Source organism: Moschus berezovskii, chromosome 27, assembly GCF_049115385.1.
Source record: "Moschus berezovskii isolate FMDL1 chromosome 27, NW_MosBer_1.0, whole genome shotgun sequence".
Taxonomy (NCBI): Eukaryota; Metazoa; Chordata; class Mammalia; order Artiodactyla; family Moschidae; genus Moschus; species Moschus berezovskii.
In genome coordinates, this window is record NC_142486.1 from 12,603,001 (window position 1) to 12,630,582 (window position 27,582).

A 27,582-nucleotide genomic window follows, 5' to 3' on the forward strand; every position below is an offset into this window, starting at 1 on the left:
CTGGATCTTGGGAAGCCAGGTTGGATTACACCCCCTACACTGAGGCTTCCAAGCAACCAGACCAAAACTTTCTGGTTTCTTCCTGCTCTGTGATTCTGTGTCAAAAATGAAACATCTCAGACTCAACTGAACATGCAGTCCTGGATTTTTTTTCCTTCTTTGAGTGAAAGTGTGATGGAGGTACAAAGTGCCGTTAGCTTTCTTCACCAGAGATTTCGCTCCAGAAAATGAACTCTGCTTCTTGGCAAGCAGTTCCAAAAAGAAAGGTGTTAAAGTGATGCCTTCAGGGACTTCTAGGATGGCAGAGCGTCTCCAGACTGTGACTATCCTAAACACCATTGCTCTTTAAAAAAGAAAAATCTCTTACCAAAAAAAGCAGAAGTTTTCGTTCTTCTTACTGTTTGTTTTTTTTTTTCAGTCTTTCAAAAACTGCAAGCTTGCCAGTGGAAGGGAGTGATAAGGTGGCAATTTGCCGATGAGGTTTTCTTTCAGGGACAAACAGCCAGTCACTCCCAGTGGCTCTGGACTCCATCCTGCATTTGACTCAGCTTAGTTAGGGCTGGACTTCTAGACATTTCTCAAGCTTCTGTGTTCCCCACTGCAGACAGACCAACCATCTGTTCTGTAGATGAAATTCTGTTATTTACAAAGCCACATGGCAAGCTAACCATCAACCATGCCACAAATATATGTACAAGCAACACTGGTATTTTTCTGGCACCCAAGAAGACAAAAGAACCATCCCCTAATCTTCAACCACAATGAAACATTCAGGTGTTTTGCTGAGTGCCCAAGAAACAGCAACAATTGGTTCAAAGCAATCTGAAGATCTCTGTAGGCGGTGGTGTCAGTGTTCAGTCACTAAGTCATGTCCAGCTCTTTGCAACCCCATGGCGAGGTGTTATTATGTCTTAACATAATAGAGGCTCTTTTATGAATGCATGTTTATTGGTAAAGTAATATGATTACAACATTAAAGCCACAAAAAAACAGAAATAGGCAACTTACAATATCATAACCTGAACACGATTGTTATAAATAATACTGCAAGTACATTTAGTAATCAGTCTTTATCCACTTCTCTGGTTATTGCCTAAGAATTTAACTCTAAAAGAGGCATTATTGGCTCTCAGAGCATAGGCATTTTTCAAGATTATTGATATATATATTGCCAGATGGCTTTCCAGAAATAGTGTTTTATTTACCACCTCATTGTTAATTTACATTTCTTTGGTTATTAATGAGCTTAAGTGGTACTTTAAATATTTATTAGCCATTTATATTTCTTCATTTGTTTACTTCCTTTGTCTCTATAAATTTTTGTCAATTTGTATGAACTCTTTATTTATTAAGGCTCTCAAATGTGTTGGCAACATTTCCCCATTTGTCCTTTAATTTTATTGATGTTTTGATATATAAAATCTTATAATGCCATTTACAGCAACATGATAACATGGCAACCTACCCCAGTATTCTTGCCTGGAATCCTATGAACAGAGGAGCCTGGTGGGTTATGGTCCATAGTGTGCAAAGAGTTGGATATGACTGAAGCAACTTAGGACGCATGCATGCACGTATAGACCTACAGATTATTTTATTAAGTGAAATAAGTAAGACAGAGAAAGACAAATATTGTATGATATCACTCATATATGGAATATATTTTTTTAATTATATAAAAAATTATATAATTTATTTACAAAACATAAACAGACTCACAGATTTTGAAAACAAACTTATGGTTACCAGAAGGGAAACACTGGGCAGGGAGGGATAAATTAGAAGCTTGAGATTAACATACACACACCACTATATATAAAACAGATAACCTTCAATTCCCACTTTCTGGAGGGTTTTTATCAAAAATGGATGTTGAATTTTGTCGAAGGCTTTCTCTGCATCTATTGAGATAATCATATGATTTTTATTTTTCAGTTTGTTAATGTGGTGTATTACGTTGATTGATTTGCGGATATTGAAGAATCCTTGCATTCCTGGGATAAAGCCCACTTGGTCATGATGTATGATCTTCTTAATGTGTTGTTGGATTCTGATTGCTAGAATTTTGTTAAGGATTTTTGCATCTATGTTCATCAGTGATATTGACCTATAGTTTTCTTTTTTTGTGGGGTCTTTACCAGGTTTTGGGATTAGGGTGATGGTGGCCTCATAGAATGAGTTTGGAAGTTTCCCTTCCTCAGCTATTTTCTGGAAGAGTTAAAAGCTATATATGACAAACCCACAGCAAACATTATCCTCAATGGTGAAAAACTGAAAGCATTTCCCCTAAAGTCAGGAACAAGACAAGGGTGCCCACTCTCACCACTACTATTCAACATAGTTCTGGAAGTTTTGGCCACAGCAATCAGAGCAGAAAAAGACATAAAAGGAATACAAATTGGAAAAGAAGAAGTAAAGCTTTCACTGTTCGCTGATGACATGATCCTCTACACAGAAAACCCTAAAGACTCTACCAGAAAACTACTAGAGCTAATCAATGATTACAGTAAAGTTGCAGGATATAAAATCAACACACAGAAATCCCTTGCATTCCTATACACTAATAATGAGAAAATAGAAAGAGAAATTAAGGAAACTATTCCATTCACTGTTGCAACGAAAACAATTAAATACTTAGGAATATATCTACCTAAGGAAACAAAAGACTTGTACATAGAAAACTATAAAACACTAGTGAAAGTAATCAAAGAGGACACGAATAGATGGAGAAATATACCGTGTTCGTGGATTGGAAGAATAAATATTGTAAAAATGAGTATACTACCCAAAGTAATTTATACATTCAATGCAATCCCTATCAAGCTACCAACAATATTTTTCACAGAACTAGAACAAATAATCTCACAATTTGTATGGAAATACAAAAAACCTCGAATAGCCAAAGCAATCTTGAGGAAGAAGAATGGAACTGGGGGAATTAACCTGCCAGACTTCAGGCTCTATTACAAAGCCACAGTCATCAAGACAGTATGGTACTGGCATAAAGACAGAAATATAGATCAATGGAACAAAATAGAAAGCCCAGAGATAAACCCACGCTCCTATGGACACCTTATCTTCGACAAAGGAGGCAAGAATATAAAATGGAGAAAAGACAGTCTCTTTAACAAGTGGTGCTGGGAAAACTGGTCAGCCACTTGTAAAAGAATGAAACTAGAACACTTCCTAACACCATACACCAAAATAAACTCAAAATGGATTAAAGATCTAAATGTAAGACCAGAAACTATAAAACTCCTAGAGGAGAACGTAGGCAAAACACTCTCCGACATAAATTACAGCAGGATCCCCCAAGACCCACCTCCCAGAATATTGGAAATAAAAGCAAAAATAAACAAATGGGACCTAATTAAAATCAAAAGCTTCTGCACAGCAAAGGAAACTCTAAGCAAGGTGAAAAGACAGCCTTCAGAATGGGAGACAATAATAGCAAATGAAGCAACTGATAAAGGATTAATCTCCAAATTATACAAGCAGCTCCTGCAGCTTAATTCCAGAAAACTAAGTGACCCAATCAAAAAATGGGCCAAAGAACTAAACAGACATTTCTCCAAAGAAGACATAAAGATGGCTAACAAACACATGAAAAAATGCTCAACATCCCTCATCATCAGAGAAATGCAAATCTAAACCACAATGAGATACCATTTCACACCAGTCAGAATGGCTGCTATCCAAAAGTCTACATGCAATAAATGCTGGAGAGGGTGTGGAGAGAAGGGAACCCTCTTACACTGTTGGTGGGAATGCAAACTGGTACAGCCACTATGGAGAACAGTGTGGAGATTCCTCAGAAAACTGGAAATAGAACTGCCATATGATCCAGCGATCGCACTCCTGGGCATACACACCGAGGAAACCAGAATTGAAAGAGACACATGTACTCCAATGTTCATTGCAGCACTGTTTATAATAGCCAGGACATGGAAGCAACCTAGATGTCCATCTGCAGATGAATGGATAAGAAAGCTTTGGTACATATACACAATGGAGTATTTCTCAGCCATCAAAAAGAATGCATTTGAATCAGTTTTAATGAGGTGGATGAAATTGGAGCCAATTATACAGAGTGAAGTAAGCCAGAAAGAAGAACATCAATACCGTATATTAACGCATATATATGGAATTTAGAAAAATGGTAACCTGAACCCTGTATAAGAGACTGCAAAAGAGACATAGGCATTTAGAACAGTCTTTGGGACTCTGTGGGAGAGGGTGAAGGTGGAATGACTGGGGAGAATAGAATTGTAGCATGTATATTATCATAAGTGACCAGTCCAGGTTCGACGCATAAATTTTCCTCTGTTCATTTCTTTGCATTTGTGCTTTTTTAATAAAAATACTTTTTTAGAAAATTAAAAAAAATAAAATAAAATTATTTTAATGAAAAAAAAAATAGATAACCAACGAGGACCTATTGTATAGTTTAGAGAACTCAATAGTCTGTAATAACCTATATGGGAAAAAAATCTGAGGCTTCCCTGGTGGCACTAGTGGTTAAGAACCTGCCTGCCAATGCAAGAGACACAGAGATGTGGGTTCAATCCCTGGGTTGGGAAGATCCCCTGGAGGAGGAAATGGCAACCCACTCCAGTATTGTCCTGGAGAACCCCATGGACAGAGGAGCCTGGCAGGCTATAGTCCATGGCATCGCAAAGAATCAGACTCAACGGAAGCAACTGGGCATGCACACATGAACACATATATATGCATATATACAACTGAATCACTAAGCTGTACACCTGAAATAAACACAACACTGTAAGTCAACTGTACTCCAACAAAATTTAAAAAGTGAATTTTAGCAATTTATGTTCAAATATATCCAACTATTTCTTATTATTTCCTAAATAACATATACCATTTATGGATCACCTATTACATGCCAGGCAATCTGTAAGATGGTTAAGATTCTGCTCACCTGTTGCATGGGCCATGGGTTCGATCCCTGGTCAGGGAACTAAGATCCCACATGTTGTGCAATGAGGCCAAAAAAAAAGAGCAAAGGGCCAGCCTTGAGTTGGGGTGTTATGCAGGGAGCCAGGCTGGGTCATTCAGCTCACACAAATTCAACTACACACATTTCAGAGCAATCATAAGAGTATATTTTCCTGCTTCCCGGGATCTCTAGTGATTTTAAATTGTGTTTTCTTCCTTCACATATTGTGTTGAGCTTTTGGCAGGCAGACAAGCTACCTATGGATCACTTTGATCCCTTTGAGCTTTGCTAGGGTGGATCTGGGCTTCCCCGATGGCTCAGCGGGTAAAGAATCCACCTGCAATGCAGTAAGCACAGCCCTGGGTTGGGAAGATCCCCTGGAGGAGGAAAACGGCAACCCACTCCAGTATTCTTGCCTGAAAAACTCCATGGACAAAGGAGCCTGGCAGCTATGGTCCATGGGATCGCAAAGAGTCGGACACGACTGAAGCGACTGAGCACGTACGTAGCCAGTACCCAGCAAAAATTGGGGACCCCTGTGCACCTCTGTGAAACACTTGTCATGCATAGCTCTGTCCTTTCCAGAACTCTGCCCTGAATTCCCAGCTGCGTCAGCCTCCCCAAGCTTCCAGCTCTGTCTCCTCAGCTCAGAGAGGCTCTGTGTGTTTTCCCTTTCCCACTCCTGTGCCCTGGAAAGAGAGCTGGGCGGTCAGAGGGCCACCTCATTTGTTTCTCTTCCCCCAGGATTCACAGCCCTGGGCTACCTGTGCTCCAAAGTCTGAAAACACCCGATTCCTAGTCCAACGCCTGGAAACAGTGTCCTGTTTCCTAGCTGTTTATCGTGGAAAGTGAAGTCCAGCCCTTATTATTCCCACAAAGCCCAGCAAGAATGAGAGCAGTTGAAATACCACAAGCTAATCTGCTTGGTGAGTGAATGCCCCAATATGCCGTGTGAAAAAAGGCATGGCACTACTGAGGTAAAGTATGTTATTCTCCAATGGAGTGGACTTTCAAAGGGACATTTTTTACTCTAGACAAGTTTTATATTATGGGCTGTGAGAACTCAACCTCCTCCTAAGACACATTCTACTTAGATTCTTTCCCCCTTTTTTTGGTCTCGGGGCATGCGGGATCTTCCCTAACCAGGGACTGAACCCTCACTCCCTGCAGTGGAAGCTGGGAGTCTTAATCACTGGACCACCAGGGAAGTCCTATATCACCTCTGAGAGGTTGGGTGAACCTGCCTTTCTGCTCAGGAGTCTTGAATGAGGAGTTTTGCTTTACTTTTCAAGTGGAGTTCCCAGAATGCTCTGCCACCAACATTGGACTATTTATGACCGATCGTTCCTACTTTAACCCAGGCCCTGCTTCTGCCTAATGACATTTTATACCTTTTAGCTTTCTTCCATGGAAGAACCCAACATTATAAATCTGGGCAGGCTTGGTATTAAATTTTCACTCTTCCTCGTGCAGTGTAAAAGCCAAGGCACAGTCTGTACAGCTCTGAGTCTTGATTCTCTCGTCTATCAATGACAGTGATGATTTTCACCTTGCAGTATAGCTGGGGCGATGAAATGAGTGCATGCCTTTATTTTTCATTTCTCTTGTATGGCTTTGAAACTCATCGCTCCATGGAAACTGCTCCTATCAAAGTCAACACCATCTATCAGGTACCAAACCTAAAGACTTTTTCTCTGGTCCTAATTTTACTAGATGGCTCAGCAATACTTGATATTATAACCACTACCTTTTCCTTTAAACACTTTAAAAAATGTCATGACATCCTATTCTGCTAGTTTTACCTCTGCCTCTCTGGCTACTCCTTGGTTGGCTCACCTCTTTTACCCCAACCTCCAAATCAGTGTTCTTCAGATTTATATTAATTTTTATTTGAATTGATTTCAATTTTAAAAATCCATAATGTACAGAATATTTGAGAACAGTGGCTCATGTACCTAATTTTAAGTAAATGTGGATATTGGGAGGAGAAGCTAAACATCTCTACTGATGGAGGTGGAGTTGGAATTGCTTTAGAGGCTACGACTGCTGTAAATGTTGGAAATCCTCAAGGCTTGACTGTGAAACCTATTCTCTTCTTTTACAGTTTCCCTTGTATATTGTCACCTTGCTTATTTAACTTATATGCAGAGTACATCATGAGGAACGCTGGGCTGGAAGAAGCACAAGCTGGAATCAAGATTGCTGGGAGAAATATCAATAACCTCAGATATGCAGATGACACTACCCTTATGGCAGAAAGTGAAGAGGAACTCAAAAGCCTCTTGATGAAAGTGAAAGAGGAGAGTGAAAAGGTTGGCTTGAAGCTCAACATTCAGAAAACAAAGATCATGGCATCTGGTCCCATCACTTCATGGGAAATAGATGGAAAAACAGTGGAAACAGTGTCAGACTTTGTTTTTTTGGGCTCCAAAATCACTGCAGATGCTGATTGCAGCCATAAAATTAAAAGACACTTGCTCCTTGGAAGGAAAGTTATGACCAACCTTGATAGTATATTAAAAAGCAGAGACATTACTTTGCCAACCAAGGTCCGTCTAGTCAAGGCTATGGTTTTTCCCGTGGTCATGTATGGATGTGAGAGTTGGACTGTGAAGAAGGCTGATCGCCGAAGAATCGATGCTTTTGAACTGTGGTGTTGGAGAAGACTCTGGAGAGTCCCTTATACTGCAAGGAGATCCAACCAGTCCATTCTAAAGGAGATCAATCCTGGATGTTCATTGGAGGGACTGATGCTAAAGCTGAAGCTGCAATACTTTGGCCACCTCATGCGACGAGTTGACTCACTGGAAAAGACTCTGATGCTGGGAAAGGTTGGGGGCGGGAGGAGAAGGGGACGACGGAGAATGAGATGGCTGGATGGCATCACCAACTCTGTGGACATGAGTTTGAGTGTACTCCGGGAGTTGGTGATGGACAGGGAGGCCTGGCGTGCTGTGATTCATGGGGTCGCGGAGAGTCGGACACGACTGAGCGACTGAACTGAACTGAACTGAACAGTTTCCCTAAATGCCCATTTCCATTTATATGTCAATAACCCTGCAATTTACATGGGCATCCAGACCTCTCACAAGCCATAACTTGTATATTCAACTTCCTGTTGAATGATTTCTTATGTTTTTAGAGGACTTCTCAAACTAAAGAGCGCCCAAATGAAAATCTTTTTCTTCTCACCTAAATAGGTGTTCTTCCAGGCTTCTCCTCTTAGGTAATGTCATACCCATGATATCCCTCTATACTGGCTAGTTCTTTGAACATAACAAAGCTTTTTCTGATGACCTTTTTCATTCTGATGAGTGTTTTCATTCCTGTCATCCCTCAACCTCTAGTCTCTATTTTTTTTTTTTTTTTGTCTTCATTGAATTTGATGTTCTATTGCTTTTGTTTTGTGTTTTGGTTTTTTGGCTGCAAGGCATGTAGGATCTTAGCTTCCCTACCAGGGACTGAACCAGCACCTCCCACATTGGGAGTGTGGAGTCAACTACTGAACCACCAGGAAAGTCCCTGGGTCTGCCTATTTTCTAGTCAACCTTTGAGAGTCAGCAGAAAGATAGCTTCCCCACAGAGTCACTTACTCTGTTTTTCCTTTCAGGTATCTCTGTCCTTTTCTTACTAGCACTCTGATTTTCTTTTGGGGAAGCAAGTAGTCTTCATGGGTTGGGCTGTCAAGATGCCCAGTTTTCCTAATTAATTCCCACCAGCCCTCCAAGGAGTTGACACATGATGAAAGCTAAACCAATTGCTTCTCTCTCTCTCATAACTTTGAATTTTGGTTAGATGAGTCCAAGGAAGTAGAATAGTGGGAACACACTTCTTCTGAGAGTGATGCCCTGGCAAGTCTGCTTATTCATTTGGGCTCCCAGATCCCAGAACTGCCATGGTTTCTGATTTTCCCAGACTTGCTTATTCAGCGTTTACTCTGATTTTTCTGAGCTAAAAGTAAATTGATTTCATTTGATTAAATCCCTTGTTTTTAAATGAGTCAGCACGTCTTTCTATTATTTACTCCCAAAGAAATCTAACGGATACATACCCCAATCTAAATTAGGCCCACCTCTTATTCTATCTTATATAGCACCCGCATTAGTTTCCAAAGGCTGCTGTTACAAAGTACCATGACTTGGGTGGCTTAAAACAGCAGCAATCAGGGGTGGGATGGGGTTGGGGGGTTGAGAGAGAGGGGAAGATACGTATACATACAGCTGATTTGCATTGTTGTACAGCAGAAACTAACACAACATTGTAAAGCAACTACACTCCAATAAAAAGGGCGCCTATCACCTATGAAGTATTCTCAGCAAAATAACAAAACTTGGACTCTCATCAGGCTTCTAGGTCTAGCCAGAATTTTAAAGAAAACAGTGGGGATAGAGAAGCAGGTCTGACAATGTCAATGGAATCTGATTTATAAAACTGATAGAGATTTTCCAGGATTAAAGTCCCAGAGAGGAGAACGATGAATACCTTGTATTGACAGAGAAATGTCAGATGGCAATGTATATACACTGTTTAGCTCTAGATTCGGAGAAGGCAATGGCACCCCACTCCAGTACTCTTGCCTGGAAAATCCCATGGACGGAGGAGCCTGGTAGACCGTAGTCCATGGGGTCGCTGAGGGTCAGACACTTTCAAGTGAGCGACTTCACTTTCACTTTTCACTTTCATTCATTGGAGAAGGAAACGGCAACCCACTCCAGGGTTCTTGCCTGGAGAATCCCAGGGATGGCGGAGCCTGGTGGGCTGCCGTCTATGGGGTCGCACAAAGTTGGACACGACTGAAGTGACTTAGCAGCAGCAGCAGCAGCTCTAGATTACAAGTATACAAATCATTAAAATATTTGTGATACAATGAAGGGTATTTGAAAATTGCCTGTATATCTAATGATATTAAAATATATTGTTTTATTTAGGTAGAATAATAATATTGTATTTACTTTTAAAATATTTTAGATGTGCATATTGAATTTGCTATGGGCGAAATTATATTGAAATTTATTCCAAAAAGTAATCTGCGGTGGGGGGACCAAAAATAGGTAGGATTGCAGATGAAGTAAAATTGACCCTGGGTTGACAATTATGTAATCTGCATAATGGTTATACGAAACTCAACATATTATTCACTCTACTTTGGAAATGTTTAGTTTTAAAAATGAGATTACACAAAGCCACTTTAAATAGAATCTAATGAAGCAATTAAGAAGACAACAGAAATGTACTCTCTTACAGTCCTGGAGGCTGGGCGTCTCCAGTCCAGGTGTTGGCAGGGCCACGTGCTCTCTGAGGCCTCTAGAAGGACGATCCTTCCTTATCTCTCCTTGGCATCCAGTTGGCCCCTGGTGTGCCTTGGTCTCTGGCAGTGTAACTGCAGGCTTCGTCTCCATTCTCATAGGGCCATCTTCCCTGTCTTTTCTCTGTCTTCATGTGGCTTCTCTGTGCTTCTCTCTCCTTCCTGATAAGGACAGTGGTTGTATTGGGTTAAGAACCCACCCTGCTGTAGTATGACACATCTTAACTCAGCTAATTATATTTACAACTATCCTATTTCCAAACAAGTTTCCATTCTGAGGTCCTGGGGTGTTTTTAGCGGGGTGGGGCATGGGACACAATTCAACCCGTAACCGTACCATACTTTTTCTTTGGTAGCAATTTCATTGTTTATAATTATATTTTGATTTGTGAGCTTACTTATTTAAAGCTTGTCCCCCCTATTAATCCATGAGGGTAAAAACTGTGTTCAGCTGATCATCACCCAGCCCAGAGCCTGATATAGTCCCTGGCATAACTATGATGCCATATAGTGCACCCAGCTAATACCTGGTGCATCCAAGACTCCTTCTGGCTCTTTAGGGAATTGTTGGGATATTTTCCGCTGTTAGTGTCTTATCAGAATCTATTGCATTCTTGGGATATTTTCCACTGTTAGTATCTTATCAGATTCTATTGCATTCTCTACATGTCCAAGGACAAGGGATGAGGGTGGAGCTAAAATACCCAAGGGACCTGTATGCCCATCTTTAAGTATTAAGAGTCATGCGTGGCTGAGGAAAGAAAAGGCCCTGCCTGGTTCCAGGTGTGTCTGAGGGGACTGCAAGCTGCCATGTAAAATAAGGCCTCCATTGTGATGCTGAGGGGCAGAGGCAGCCCCCAACCGTCTGGAAGAATGTCTGCATCGCTGCCATTGTTCATCCTTTACCTCTGTCATCCATTTCCCATGGCAGGGCTTTCTCCGTCTGGCTCAGGGGTGGAATATGAATCAGGCTGTCCCCAGTATCCAGAATTAATCATTTCTCCTTCAGGTTGATTGTGCACCCCAGAGCATTGAGTTGGACCAGAAGTTGTGGAATCTGTTTTCTAAAAAGATTTTCCAAGTTGGCAAAAATGTTCCTGCTGGTGGAGGGGGAATGGATGAGCTAGGGAGGAGATTGTTAAAGGTTTGAAATAATGGAAATGATTGTAGGGAGTTGAGATCTGACTGCCGGCCAATAGGAGGATGGCTAGGCAGGTAGTGGGAGGTGAGGGGAGAACCGGATGGGATCAAGAATCAGGAATTCATAGTGGCATCTGTCTGGGGTAGGGGGTGGTCTAACTTTCTCTAGCAGCTCAGTCCCCTGAGAACCAGAATGTGATCTTCATTGTTGGGGGGCGGTACAATGGATGGGGGGAAGGACAGAGGGATTTTAGTATGGAAGAAAAAGAATTGAAGAAAGTAAGAGTGTTAGAAGGAGAAATGAAGGGGTCAAGGAGAAATGAAGCAAAAGAAAGGGTATGGTGGTGAGACAGGCTGGGACCTGGGACCCTCTGCTGAGTTCTTGCACCTGGACAAATGTCTTCCTGAGCAACAAAGTACAAGGAAAATTTTACATAGCTATTTGCATGCTCAGTTGGGGCAAATGGTAGACAAAAAGATACAAAAAGACTGAAAACCCAGCAGCCCCTTCTTAAGAGCCAGGAGCAAAAGCAGGGTACTACCCATGCACCCTGCACGCAGCACCACCAAGGGGGTGGGCAGACCACATAAGCCATCTCTCCAGCTGGAACCCTGGACCTGCCCCTACCCTCACCCCATATAAGAAACCAGCTCGCTCCCCTTGGGGAGTGAGAAATGGAAACTGTTACTTGCTTTCACTTTCTTGTGCTGCAGCAGGAGCCCAAGTAAAGCCTGGCCTGAATTTCTTGTTTATCCTCCTTTCAGGATAGGCCAATAACTTCTATTCCTATTGATTAAGGAAGGCCAATAACTCAGGTCAGTAACAGTGAGATAAAGAAGGGGTGTGCTGAAAGGACTGAGCTTATAACACTTGAGTTTAAGATTTGAGAAGTGCAGGTATTCAGACTAAAGGGGAGAGAAAATCCAGTAGTGTGTGGCTGAACTGGAACGGCGGTGGAAGTGACTGGAATTCCAAGACCTGGGCAGGGCAGCAGTGTTATAGCTAAGTCTACCAGCCAATCATCCAGGCGGGCTTTGAAGCAACTGCTCTCATCAGGGGCCACGATGACCTCCTGCTGCCATGTCTCCTCACATTTCACCTGTCGGCCCTTTGACAAGTTGACTACTCCCTCTTTCTGGAAATGCTTCCTTACTTGCTGCTCGGCTCTCCAACCTCTTGGCTTCCATCTCTCCTGCCCACTTCACTGGCCAGTCCTTATTTCCTTTGCTGGCTCCTCTTCCTGACCGCCTAATGTAGCCAGACTGCATCCTCAGACTGTCCTCTGCACTCTTGCTTAAATGTTCCCTTCCAGTACCATGGCTTCAATGTGACCCATACCCTCATGTCCCCCAGTTTACAATCCTAGTCTTTACTTTGCTCTGAATTTCATGCATCAAGGTCCAAAGGCTTCCTTGGTTTTTCCACTTAGGTTCCTCATTGGCACCTCAGCTTTAACTTGTCCAAAAAAAGAATTCGTGATTTCCCCTGCTTAAATGTTCACCTCTATTGGTCTTCATCTTAGGAACTGGTGACTCCATCCTTCCGCTTCCTCAGATTGGGTGCAAGATGCTAAGCTTCTTTGTGTTTCTATTTTCTCATTTATAAAACAGAGTGAATGATGGTACTTACTGTATAGGGATCCTGTAAGGACTAATTAATTATTGCATTTAAAGCACTTAACACTGTGTCCCAAATATTCCATAGCTGTGGTCTGTTATTGCTATTAATATATATATGCAAAATCCTGACTCTGTATTGCCTGTAATTAACTGATAATGAACTCCTGATAATATAACTGCCTTAAAATGGAGTTGTTCTTGCTTAAAAACCATTAAATCTGGCTTAATAAGAGTTTAAGATCAGTGTAGGCACATAGGACTGGGGAAGGTTAAGAAATTCCTTATGCTGTTTTAAATTTTGTTTTGGTGGCCAAAACATCTGGATAAAAATGAGCATTTCATCTGGACAAAAATGAGCATTTCTGCTTTCAGACATTCTGAGTCTATGAGGCCAAATGTCTGGTTTTTGGCAACCCTGGGGAAACCCTTGTGCTGGGGCCCCAGCAGGGTCTTGCAGCCAAAGGCCCAGACTACAGTGTAAGAGTGGGCAGTGGGAAGAGATCCCTGGCTAAGCTTTGTTCCAGGGTCTGGATTTAAACAAATCCTGTTTTCAATTATCTAAATATTTCCTAGAAAACAGATGTTTAACATCACATAGCTGTAATATGCCAATAATCAGCTAAAATTCCCAAGCAGCCAAGAGAAAAGTGGAAAAGAACCATCCCTCTGCTGGAGGGTAGTTACAAAAGTTTTTACTGCTGGGATTCTGTACTTTCTTTTTTCCCTTCTATAAACCCTTAGGCGTATTCTTCAGCTGTGAGGGGAGATGCCATTGCAGAGCTCCCAACAGTTTCTCTTTCGCTGTTGCCATCATGGTCACCCCAATCCCCTTGTGGATGGATCTCAAGTTGGGAAAGTATCCTTCCTACCCCCATGTTTGGAGAATGCCCTTCTTGGTTGAGAAGGCCAGCCTCTTCCACCAAGATACAGCAATGGAGGGAATGCCTTTCAAGGATTAAGGAGAACTGGGAACTGCCCTTTTGGACAATCCAGTAAGGCTGCTCCTTAGGGGCTCAACAGAATGACAGAGGTCTCAGGCAGATCTCCTCACCTCCAGGATGGCAGTTAAAGCAACTGCCATCCTTTAAGGAGCACCCTTTAAATTTCAAGAAAGAAATCAATAAACCAAGAGCTGCTAAATTTAAACTGCTCATAGGAAATCAAACACAGAATCTGGAGATAGAATAGGTTCAGTGCAGTCACTCAGTCATGTCCGAATGTGCAACCCCATGGACTGCAGCACGCCAGGCTTCCCTGTCCAGCACCAGCTCCTGGAGCTTACTCAAACTCATGTCCATTGAGTCAGTGATGCCATTCCAACCATCTAATCCTCTGTTGCCCCCTTCTCCTCCTGCCCTCAATCTCTCCCAGCATCAGGGTCTTTTCCAATGAGTTGGCTCTTCGAATCAGGTGGCCAAAGTATTGGAGTTTCGGCTTCAGCATCAGTCTTTCCAATGAATATTTAGCATTAATTTCCTTTAGGATTGACTGGTTTGATCTTCATGCTGTCCAAGGGACTCTCAACAGTTTTCTCTAGTACCACAGTTTGAAAGCTTCAGTTCTTCAGCACTCAACCTTTTTTATGGTCCAACTCTCACATCCACACATGACTGGGAAAACCATAGCTTTGGCTATACGGATCTCTGTCACAAAGTGATGTCTCTGCTTTATAATATGCTATTTCAGTTGGTCATAGCTTTTCTTCCAAGTAGCAGGTATCTTTTAATTTCAAGGCTGCAGTCACCATAGGCAGTGATTTTGGAACCCAAGAAAATAAAATCTGTCCCTGTTTGCAATTCTCCCCCCATCTATTTGCCATGAAGTGATGGGACCAGATGCCATGATCTTTGTTTTTTGAATGTGGAGTTTTAAGCCAGGATTTTCACTCTCCTCTTTCACCCACATCAAGAGGCTCTTTAGTTTCCTCTTCACTTTCTGCCATTAGATGGTATCATCTGCACATCTGAGGCTGTTGATATTTCTCCCAGCAATCTTGATTCCACCTTGTGAGTCATCCAGCCTGGCATTTTACATGATGTACTCTGCATATAAGTTAAATAATCAGAGTAGAAGGGGCATAAACAGGGTCGTAGAAAAAGAAGGGGAAGGGGGCTGTAGTAATGTATGTGTCCATGAATCCCCACCATGAAATGAACCACGTCATAAGCGTGCAGGTGTTTTGTGTACATTACCTCTGAGAATAGATCCATTTCATCTTCAATTTACCACTTGGTATTATTTAAATACTAAATACTTAAACACTTGGTTTATGCCCACAGTCTGACAGATGACTGGAGCTTCAGTGCCTTTATTTTCCATTAATCCAGCCAAAACTTACTGAAGTAGAGGGGGTGGGTGGGGGTGGTTCTACTGCAGAATCTGCCACAAGTCCTATCACTGGATCCTGCTGGCCAGCAAAAGACACAGGGAAATTCTGTTACAAAAACTTGAAGGGAATAAAAGAAGAAAGAACAAAGACCCCAAAGCAGGGGTTCCCAACCTCTGGGATCTAAATGCCTAATGATCTGAGGTGGAGCTGAGGTAATAATAGAGCATACAATAAGTAAATGTAATGCATTGAATCATCCCAAAACCAACACCCCTGCCCCAGTTCATAGGAAAAATGTGTTCCATGAAACTGGTCCCTGGTGCCAAAAAGGTTGGGGACCACTGCCCAAAGAATAAAAGTGGTACATTGTAGGTGAGGGGCTTCTGTGCCCAATGTCAGGGAAAGGTTTGAGAGACAGGAGTGAACCTGCACATACAAAAAATAATTACCCTCCTTTCCCAGTATAGTCCCCTTGAAAGTGAATTAGTTACATCCTTTTCTTGGAAATATGCTAACTGTCTTTATCATGAAACCCCAAAATTTTCATACAATTTGAACAGTCACCTTTTTATTAGGAGACAAGTTTAATAATCTGAAATAAGAAACTGTTTTGTATGCAAAGACGTGCATCTCAAAGTGTGGTTCTCAACACTCTTCATACTCTGTAATTACCTGGGGAGTTGTTTTTTTTTAAAGGACTAGTGACCAGACCTCAACCCAAACCCTAGGGTGGAGCCAAAGTACAGATAGTAGTGTTTGCTTTTGTGGTTGATCATTTGCTTTTCAACTCCCTGGATGGAGATTTTTCTTCACACTGGTCGGGACTAATTCAAATTTCATTACCTGTGAAATGTTGTCTGGACCCTCTACCCAACCCCACATTCCATCCCAGATACTCTATTTTCCTATTTCACTTTCTTCAAGGTTTATCATCTGTTTCTTTTGTCTTCTTTTTCCCTAAGAAGTTCTTATTTTTATTTGGTCTCTAATTCTGAGGAATTATACTTATGGTAGTTGTATGGTAGGAGGCTGGGGGCAGGCAATGGGTTGAGAGGCAACTGGATACTGTTTTAAAAGTTTGCCATTTTATTTATTTATTTAAGTTCTGGCCATACCCGACAGCGTGTGGGAGCTTAGTTCCCCAAGGAGGGAGTAAACTCATACTCCTTGCACTAGAAGGTGGAGTCTTAACCACTGAACTGCTGGAGAAGTCTGGTTGCTGGTTATTTAAATTCTAGCCTGGAGAGGCTTAAAAGAAAGTTCTGGTGGCTTCTCTGGCTTGCTCGATTTCCCGCAGCAATAGTCAGAGACTCCTTCCCTCCAGGCCAGTGGTGTTTCCATGACTCCTCCCATGGCAGCCTCTTCAGTCCTTCAGGTCACCTATTTAGAGGATGCTATGAAACCCCCCAAGGTTGTATATTGTCACCTTGCTTATTTAACTTATATGCAGAGTACATCATGAGGAACGCTGGGCTGGAAGAAGCACAAGCTGGAATCAAGATTGCTGGGAGAAATATCAATAACCTCAGATATGCAGATGACACTACCCTTATGGCAGAAAGTGAAGAGGAACTCAAAAGCCTCTTGATGAAAGTGAAAGAGGAGAGTGAAAAGGTTGGCTTGAAGCTCAACATTCAGAAAACAAAGATCATGGCATCTGGTCCCATCACTTCATGGGAAATGGATGGAAAAACAGTGGAAACAGTGTCAGACTTTATTTTTTTGGGCTCCAAAATCACTGCAGATGCTGATTGCAGCCATGAAATTAAAAGACGCTTACTCCTTGGAAGGAAAGTTATGACCAACCTTGATAGTATATTAAAAAGCAGAGACATTACTTTGCCAACCAAGGTCCGTCTAGTCAAGGCAATGGTTTTTCCCGTGGTCATGTATGGATGTGAGAGTTGGACTGTGAAGAAAGCTGATCGCCGAAGAATCGATGCTTTTGAACTGTGGTGTTGGAGAAGACTCTTGAGAGTCCCTTATACTGCAAGGAGATCCAACCAGTCCATTCTAAAGGAGATCAATCCTGGATGTTCCTTGGAGGGACTGATGCTGAAGCTGAAACTGCAATACCTGGCCACCTCATGCGACGAGTTGACTCACTGGAAAAGACTCTGATGCTGGGAAAGGTTGGGGGCGGGAGGAGAAGGGGACGACGGAGAATGAGATGGCTGGATGGCATCACCGACTCTGTGGACATGAGTTTGAGTGAACTCCGGGAGTTGGTGATGGACAGGGAGGCCTGGCGTGCTGTGATTCATGGGGTCGCGGAGAGTCGGACACAACTGAGTGACTGAACTGAACTGAACTGAACTGATGAAACCCCCCAGGCTTTGTTGCTTCACAACTCACTTTCTCTGTGGGTCAGAAGTCACACTAGAATTCTGCTCACCAGAATCTTCCATCAGCTACCACTTTTTCAGAGGGTAAGCTGGGAAGTTGTGCCCTTCCTTATTTCTGGGGAATTTTGGAGCTGTTTTTCCCATTTCAATTATTTCTATTTTCCTTGGCTCATTTTGTTAGCCTGGGGAAGAGGAAGAATTATCAAGCCCATTCGACTAATCATTGTTATCAGGAAGTCAGCAAAAAAGTTTCTTTGGTAATGTAATAAAATGCTGATAATGTGGTGTTCAATCCCCAAACCAGGCTAGATAGATAGATAGAGACTATTTTTAATACAAAAATTGTGGGCAGAAATACAACAAAATGATAACAGTTGTGGAATTTTTATGAAGAAATTTTGAAAGATTAGTTTAAAATTTTTGAGTACTTCTCAAGTTTTCCACAACATTCTTATTTTGCTTTTACAGTGATAAAACGTGCTGTAAAAAAAAACAAAAAACCAAAAGCTGTCCTCCTTGGAGGCTGAACCCTTTAGCACATAATTCAGCCATAGCTCAGATAGTTAACACTCTGCTTTGAGAATTTTCTAGATTCCCTGGTCTCTTCTTATGACTGTTATAATTGAGGCTTATCTTCACCCACAGACTTGGGCTGGGGTTGGTAAATCAGTGAGTGGTTGAGCTGGGAAATGCAATTTCACCCCACTGACAGTTAGAAAGTGTGGCTAAGTGGTTGGCTTGGATGACCCCTCCCAAGGAAGAGTCCCAAGCTATTTTGCACACTGACAACAGCTTAAGTTTCTGAGGTACATCCCCTATGCCAGGACTCCACATGTTCAAGTGTACTTAATACACAGGACAACTCAGTGAATTTGGAATTCTTTCAATTCTAATTTTGTAGATGAGAAAACCAAGGATAAGTAACTTTCTCAAGATCCTAGAGTAAGTGGCAGTGGTAAAAAAGTAAAAGTGTTAGTTGCTCAGTCGTGTCCGACTCTTTGTGACCCCCTGGACTATAAGCCTACCAGGTTCCTCTGTCCATGGGATACTGGAGCGGGTAGCTGTTCCCTTCTCTGGGGGATCTTCCTGACCCAGGGATCAAGCCTGGGTCTCCTGCATTGCAGGCGGATTCTTTACTGTCTAGGTCACCAGGGAAACAAAGCTTGAATCGAAACTCCAGAGCCCACCCTCTCAACTGCTATTGTGTACTAATCCTTGTAGAAGATGGTGGCCTCATTGGAAAGACCCAGCATCCCAAGGAGATGCCTTGAAGAGGGAGGCATGACAGACCTGGTATTATTTGTTCCAAGCTGATGGTTTAACTGCAGAGTGATGGAGTATGAATGACTAGGGGATGCAGTGCTGGAGTATTATCTGATCTGTCCCCAAACACATGGACCCCTAACTCGTGCCAGGACTCAGCAAGGCCAATCCCTATGGCTGAAGGCACGTCAAGCCTAATCAAGCATCTTCATAAAGAGGCTCATCTGCTATTTTGCCTTGCGAGGGGAAGCTGGTCAAACAGGATGGCACAGGGGTCACGGGTTCATCTGGTCCCCACACAAGCATGTTATCTCACAAGCAAGCGCCTGTGCTCACTGATGGTTGGGAAGTGTGGCGTCTTCTCTCGGCACTAACCCACACTCTTTGTCTCTATGCACTGACACACTGCTGGGCACTCAGCATTTGGCATATTTTAGAAATAAGACAGGGCTCCAGCGCTCCACCCACGGACCTCTGTGTGTGGGACGGTTCTTATTTCTCTCACTTCCCTCCCGTTTCTGTCTCTGTCCTTTTTTGTCTTCCCTTATCCTGACATCCCTCTTTTCCCCTCTGTCTTAGCTCCTCTGCCTTTAAGCTGTACTCCTTAGTTTTAAGAGGTCACAGATGCCTTTGAGAGTCTATGAAAGCTACCGTCCTTCTCCCTGATTAACTGTGCAGACACACAAGCACACAGATTCACATGCATACGAGCCTGTGTGTGTAAAGCTTTTTCACGGCCTCACTGTGCGCCTCTCTGTGCCTTCAGAAATTCCCTGATCTCTGGGTGGAATTCTCCGTTCATACTTTCCAGTCCCCTGCAGATGAGAGCATCTACTTGGCTTCTAACATCCTCTTTACAGACCAGAGAGAGGGAGTGGTCCCTACTCTCCTCTCCAGCTTTTCTCATGGTCAAACGTTAAAGGCATGGATCCTGAGGATGGATCATCTGCATAAAAATTCTGGTTCTTTCCTTCAGTTCTATGCCCTTGAGCAAGTTTCTTCACTAACAAATAGAGAATAACTATACCTTCCCTATAGGGATTTATTGTAATTCCTTGTGTTAATAAATATAAAAGCCCTTAGAACAATGGCTGACAGGGAGGAAACTTCACTACTTGCCATTCTTACTATTTGAGGGTTCAGTGACAGAGGGAACAGAATGAGCCGTTGTTTTGCGAGCTCATGGTAGCTTCTTCCCTTCCATCCTTGTTTCAGGGGGTGGCAGAACCGACTAAGAACAACCTTGAATAATTTAAACATCTAGGAAACATTGAAACCCTCTGGAGATGACTAAGATACACTTATGACCATCAGGGAGCTTAACGCTTAGCCCCAGAAATAAAATAACCAAAACAACTCCAATGCAAGGCAGAATTTGACAAATGGTTCAAGGGAGGAATAAATCCAAGGCTGAGAAAGAGATTCTGTCCAGCTTTGGGAGTGGGGGGAGGTGGTGGGGTTCAGGATGCGGGCCATGAAGAATGTGCAGGGCAGGCTGGGGTGAGGAGCAAGGGATTTTGCAGCAGGAGTGGCATGGAGAGGTTCAGAGGCTGCAAGTGTTGGAGGGGTCTGGGAGACAAGAGAGTCTGGAAAAGACTGTCCTGGGAAGTGTCAGAAGAAATCTTAAATCTTTAACCACACATGTCTTAGAGATAATTTGGTTGCAAGTGCAGAAACCCGCTCAAGCAAACTTACATAAATAGCGATTTATTTTAAGATATTCTAGTTTCTCACAAAGCTCATGGAGATGAAGTAGAGGCAAGTCTCTCAAGAGACAAACTGGGAACCAGAAGACGCACCCATCTGGGATCTTTCACACTCTTTCCTTGTCCATCCATCACCCCATCTCTCTGCCCTTCTGTGTCTTCATCACTTTCAAGACTGCCTCCCACGTGTCTCTTCTATCTCTGCTGCCTCCCCAGCATTCAGGATCTCGCAGTGGTGGCCCTAAACCCATGTCCGTGTGATCTCTGGCATCCATGTCCCTACAGACTGATTCCATCTCAGCAGGGCTGCTACGGACGGTTGGGCAGGTTGTGCCCTACACAAGGATTCTCTGCCCAGGGGGTGAGGGGGTGAGTGACAGTAGAAGCCCAGTGAAATTCTCTCACTGATGTATATTGACCAAAGCAAGGCTCATGGACAAATTTCAAAGAAGATGGTAACTTGTGTTTCTGTCATGGATCCAGAAGGACTCTGGATAGGTCCAGAAATGTTTGGGAACAACTGGATGATCCCTGGGTCAGGAAGATCCCCTGGAGAAAGAAATGGCAACCCACTCCAGTATTCTTGCCTGAGAAATTCCATGGACAGCGGAGCCTGGCGGGCTACAGTCCATGGGGTCAAAAAAGAATTGATCACAACTTAGCAACTAAACAACAACCTAAAGTGGGTCACATGGTACAAAAGTTTAAAGGATACAAAGCTGTATTCAGTGAGAATAATGTTCAGTATCAGCACATGCCGTTTAAGTGCTGAACATCTCATTCCTATCACGATATGGTGCATAATATTTTGTGGCTGTATCACCATTTGTTTACGCTTTCTTTTTCAGCGACATTTGGGTTATTTTCAGTCTTTATATTACATAGATAATGAGGCAGCCCATTTTCTTGTATATATAAAGATTTTTTTCCTTTGAGAACATATATCTTTAGGATATAAGGAGAATCCACAAATTATCATCTCCCACTGTTACAATAAGATAAAAGCTGACCAGGCATCACATTAATGACTTTTTGTGAACCTATCAGAGAACTAAAGTCACAAACAACTGTCCTGAAGAGACAGCGGTGCCTGTAGGGAAACACAGGACCTGAGAATTTGCTTATCTCAAGGCAGAAACCACTGGATACCATATAAACTGGTAGAAGCATTAAACTAGAAGTGTTAGTGGTTTGCTGGAGGCCGGATATGGACTAGGGCTTCCCTGGTGGCTCAGTGGGTAAAGAATCCACCTGCAATGCAGGAGACCTGGGTTCGATCCCTGGGTTGGGAAGATCCCCTGGAGAAGGGAAAGGCTACCCACTCCAGTATTCTTGCTTAGAAAATCCCATGGACGGAGGAGCCTGGTGGGCTACAGTCCATGGGGTCTCAAAGAGTCGGACATGACCGAGCGACAAAGACACAGACTAGTTTGAGAGTGTGAGGCTCTGGGGGGCTGTAAGCTGGGCAAAGATTCTCAGCCTCTTTTGGGCTTTTCTTCCAAGAAACCCACCAGGCTCACATGAAGGTTGGGGAAAATTTAGAGACACTGGCTGTAGGAAGGGAATGACAGGCACTGCTGAAGCTCCACAGAGCCTTTTCTTCCTTATAGAACGAAGTGTTTTATCTGCAGGTGGACGCACGTGGCCAGAGGCCACTCTACCCAGCCTCAGCCTCCAGGCTTCACTCAGGGGAAATAAAAACTGGAACTTAATCTGCAGGGATGTTCTCTTCAGAGACACAGATGGAAGATGTTGGACGCTATTTGCTGCTGCAAGGGAAAGGATGGGGTAGAGGGATAAGACAGGGGAGGAGGGACAGAAGCCATTGCTGAGGCTATGATCCAAGACAGAGTATACCCCCTGCAACTCCAAAGACTGAGACTTCAACAGAACATTAGAGAAGGCTCTCTGTGCCCCATACCTACCAATGTGCTAGCAAGCTTCAGGTAATAATGACAGTAAGTAAATAACAGTCAGCACACAGATGGGAGCTCTCAAGAGGCAAAGACAAAATCTTGAAAATAACTGCAGAGGGGGAGAAAGGAAAAAAAAAAAGCCTTACTAACAGAGCAACAGAATATGGCAGTTTTCTCCTCAGAAGCCATGCAAGCAAGAAGACAAGGGAGGAACACCTTTAAAGTGTTGAAAGAAAAACACCTGCTGACCTAGAATTCTATATCCAGTGAAAATATGCTACAAAAGCAAAGGCGAACTGAAGACCTTCTCAAACAAAAACAGGAAATTCCAGCAGGCCACTATACAAAATATGTCAAAAGAGCTTCTTTAGGCGGAAGGACATTATTAATAGAGAAACTTAGATCTGCCCAAGGAAATGAAAAGGACTGGAAATAGGATAAAGGTAAAATATAATATTTTATCTTATTTGCAATTGCTCTGGAAAAAACTGTGTAAAGCAGTAAGAGCAATGATGTATTGGTGTTCATATCATATGTAAATGTGAAATATTTGTCCACAGTGACACAAAGGAAGGAAGGAGCAAGGAGCATTCTGTTACAAGGTTCTTTCACTACATGAGCAGTGATATTATGATAAAATTTCTTATTGTGATAAAAGATGGACTCAGATTATTTAAAAAGTTATATTGTGAGCCCTAAGGAAACCACTAAAAAAGTCAAAGAGAAGTATAAGTAATACGTTAATAGAGAAGATAAAATGGAATCATAAACGTGTTTAATTAAAAACAAAGAAGGCAGGACTTCCCTGGTGATCCAGTGGTTAAGGATCTGCCTCCTAATGCAGGGGACAGGGGTTCAATTCCTGGTCTGGGAAGATCCCACATGCCGAGAGGCAACTAAGCCCGTGTGCCACACTTACTGAGCCCATGTGCCACAACTACTGAAGCCCATGCACCCTAGAGTCTGTGCTCTGCAGAAAGAGAAGCCACTGCAATGAGAAATCATGCACCACTGACTCGAGAGTGGCCCCCACTTGCCTCACTAAAGAAAGCTGGTGTGTTACAATGAAGAGCTAGTGCAGCCAGAAATAAATAAATAAAATTAAAATACAGAAACAGGCAAAAAAAGGAGGAAATATGAAACAAAACAATTAAAACAAAAAGAAAACAGGTAGCAAAAAAGATAGATTTTAATCCAATTATTCAATCAGTTCAGTTCAGTCGCTCAGTCGTGTCTGACTCTCCGCAACCCCATGAATCACAGCACGCCAGGCCTCCCTGTCCATTACCAACTCCCGGAGTTCACTCAAACTCATGTCCACAGAGTCGGTGATGCCATCCAGCCATCTCATTCTCTGTTGTCCCCTTCTCCTCCCACCCCTAATCCCTCCCAGCATCAGAGTCTTCCAGTGAGTCAACTTGTCACATGAGGTGGCCAAAGTATTGGAGTTTAAGCTTTAGCATCAGTCCTTCCAATGAACACCCAGGATTGATCTCCTTTAGAATGGACTGGTTGGATCTCCTTGTAGTCCAAGGGACTCTCAAGAGTCTTCTCCAGCACCACAGTTCAAAAGCATCAATTCTTCGGCGATCAGCTTTCTTCACAGTCCAACTCTCACATCCATACATGACCACTGGAAATATTCAATAGGCAAGTTAAATGTGAATGGTATAAAGCACACAATTTAAAGGCATTATCAGATGGGATTTTTTTTTTTTTAAATCAAGCTTCAACTACATGCTGGCCACAATAAACCCACTTGAAATACAAAGACAAGAATAGGTTAAAAGAAAAGGGGTGGAGAATATCTATCATGAAAACATTAACCAAAAGAAAGCGGAGTAGTTACATTAATTTTGGATAAAGTGAACTTTAGAATAAACAATAAAGAAGATTATCAAGGATAGAGAGGGATATTATATAACAATAAAAAGGTAAGTTCTCTAAAAACAAGTAACATTCCTCCACCTGTATGAACCTAACAATGGAGATTCAAAATACATAAAGCAAAAACTGATAGATCTGCAAGAAGAAGCAGCAAATCTACAGTTATAGCTGAAGACCTTAGCCCTCCTTTCTCAATGATTGCTAGAACAAGTAAGCCAAAACCAGATGACAGAAAGAACCTTTTCAACCAATTTGATCTAACTGACATTCACAGAACACCTTAACAACAGCAGAACACACATTCACCTCAAGTATACATGGACCATTCATCAAGACAGACCGTATTATGGACATGAACTAAACCTTAACAAGTTTAAAAGAGTTTTTCTAGTCTTTTAAACATGTTGTCTTGTGTCCCATCAAAACTAAACAAGAAATCCATGACAGAAAGATACTGGGAAAAGCCCAAATAAACAATATACTTCTAAATAGCCCATGGGTCAAAAAAGAAGTCTCAAGGGAAACAAAAAACATATTTTTGAAGCAAATGAAAATACAACTTACCAAAATTTGTAGGATGCAGCAACACTGCAGGATATGTTAAAAAGTATAAACATAGCACTTCTTTTAAACAAACAAAAAAATCATAGTATATATCCTGTTTTATCACTGCATTTTCCAACTCACAGTATACTGTGACTGTTTTTCTAGGCATACTGTGATTGTGCATATTTTCAGTTGAGCTCTGAGTTGAAACCAGGATTGTGAGGACTGGGGAGTGCGAGCACGGTGAAGGCCTGGAGGTGTTTGGACTAACGCCCCCACGAAACTCACTGGTAACGGGAAGGAGAAACATGGGACGGCAGCCTGAGGACCCGCTGGATTGAGGAGTCGTATTTTCAGGATGGATGAAACCATCCTCCTGGAGAGCAAAATACAACTGGGAAAGTGAGAGGGGACTAAAGGGAGGAGGGAGGCAGAGGGGAGCGGTGCTTTTGCCAGGAGATGAGAGTGGAGGGCAGGGTGGGTGAGGAGACAGAAAAGCTGATGCAGAGGGGATGGAATTTAAAGGAGTTTACTTTGTGCGATTCCAGTCTCCCCGAAGCAGATGAGGTCACCAGCTGAGTGCAGTTGAGACCCATGCGTGTTTGGGGCCTTCAGGAAGTGGAAACATTGGAGCAGGGGCTCTGGGAAATGCAGACAGGAGCCAGCCAGAGCAGCAGTGAGAAGCCTGAAGAATCTAAGCATCCACCCGGTTCTTTCCAGGACCACTCCTGACTCCCAGGGTGGGAAAGATGAGAGGAAGGCTTGGGCATGGCCAGGGTGTAGACAGCAAGGAGAGATGGGTACAGCACAGCTGTCTGGCTAAGAGGAAGCACACTCTGGTGTCCGGAACCAGAGGACAAAAGCAGGGGAAAGCTGGCTTTTGTGAGCACTGAGCTCTGCCATCAGCTCAGATGACCTGCCTTCTGACTTCTTACTTGAGGGTTTCCAGCTATTTTTTTGTTGTTTCAGTCGTGTCCAACTCTTTGAGAACCCGTGAACTGTAGCCCGCCAGGCTCCTCTGTCCATGGGATTTCCCAGGCAAGAACACTGGAGTGGGTTGCCATTTCCTCCTCCAGGGGATGGCCTCTCCCCCGCTCCACAATGTGGCCAGGCTACCATCCTCATCATCCCATCCTCCTTATACCTGGGGGCTCCTGATCTCCAGATACAGACCCTCTTCATCCCCAGATCCCAGGGAGCAGGGAAATCAAGCAGGGACCCCCTGTATCCCTGAATTCCTCAGCAAGGCACTTGGGTTCTCCACTGACCCTGCCCCAAAATGTTCAGACAGCTTCCCATCACCCCCTAGGTCCCACCTGCACGACTGTTCAGATTGACAACGTCTTGAGCATCTTGGGAGTCAGGCCCTTTGCTGGGCGCAAGGGGTACAGAGATGGATCGGCTCAAGCCACTGCTGGAACAGAGACAACAGGGGTAACCTCTGCTTCATCCAAGCAAACGATGCCAGCACAGCAGTCTCCCCCACGACAGAGGTCTGCAGAGGGCGGCCCTAGAGGTGAGCCCCGTAGCACAGCAGGAGGGAACCAGATGAGCAGAAGGACCCCCGGAGTAGAGACTCAGAGTCCAAACAAGGCTGCAAGGTGGGGTCACCAGGATCAGGGCGACTAGAGCCCTGGGCCCCAGGGGCCCCCACCCGCAGGCTCACATATGCTCTGCTGTGGGCTGGGCCCTGGTCCTGCCACTGCTAAGGTGTAACCAAGCAAGGTTTCCACTTGGTCTTAGATGCTGGCCCTGCTCGCAGGGCTGCTCAGCAATGCAGGGCCTAAGCCTTTGGGAGTGGGCACTGTGCTCTGCTTCCTCTCATCTGTATTCCTGCCTGTGGAAACATCTCCCTTCCTTTTCTTAATGCCATCCTCCTGCCAAGGCCTAATGAACGTGGCACGGGCAGACACTGGCACCCCTTGATCTGAGTTTAATGGAGTACATTTCCCAGCAGAGTTGGTCCCTCTGCCTGTGTGTCGATTTCTTCACCCTCCAGGGAGAGAGGGGGCCCCCATTCAGGTGACTGCACCCCCAGTTTGCCACACTTCACCCTCCCTCCTTCCCTTTGCTGAGTCTGCAATGTATGCTAATTCTCGCCAGCGGGACACATTGTGTACCGCAGTTCATCCTATGCTAATAATGTAATTATGTGCTTATAGGATCAGGTCAGTGGAACACCAGCCAGGGTGGGAAAAAAATCAAAGCTGGGTGTTGCAGAGAGAAGTTCCAAAATATCTCTTCAGCAAGGCCTCTCTGGGCTCCCAGCCCAGGGCATGAGGCCCCTGGACCAGGGAGAGAATTTGATGCAGCTGCCTGGCTGTTAAATGGAGGGAGGGGTAGGTATGGACAGAACCAGTCCCTCCCAGATCAGCAGCCCTGGGACATAGTACCCAACCAGCATGGAAAAATGGTGTCAGCCTCTAAGTGTTCAGGGACTTCTTCCCTTCCAAAGGTGGCCTTGATCTTTGTCTGGTGTGGTCCTCAAACACCTATTAAAGAGAGCAGAGAAGCACCTCGAAGTACATTAACTTGCTAATTAGGCATACTAACTAGCTCCTTAGT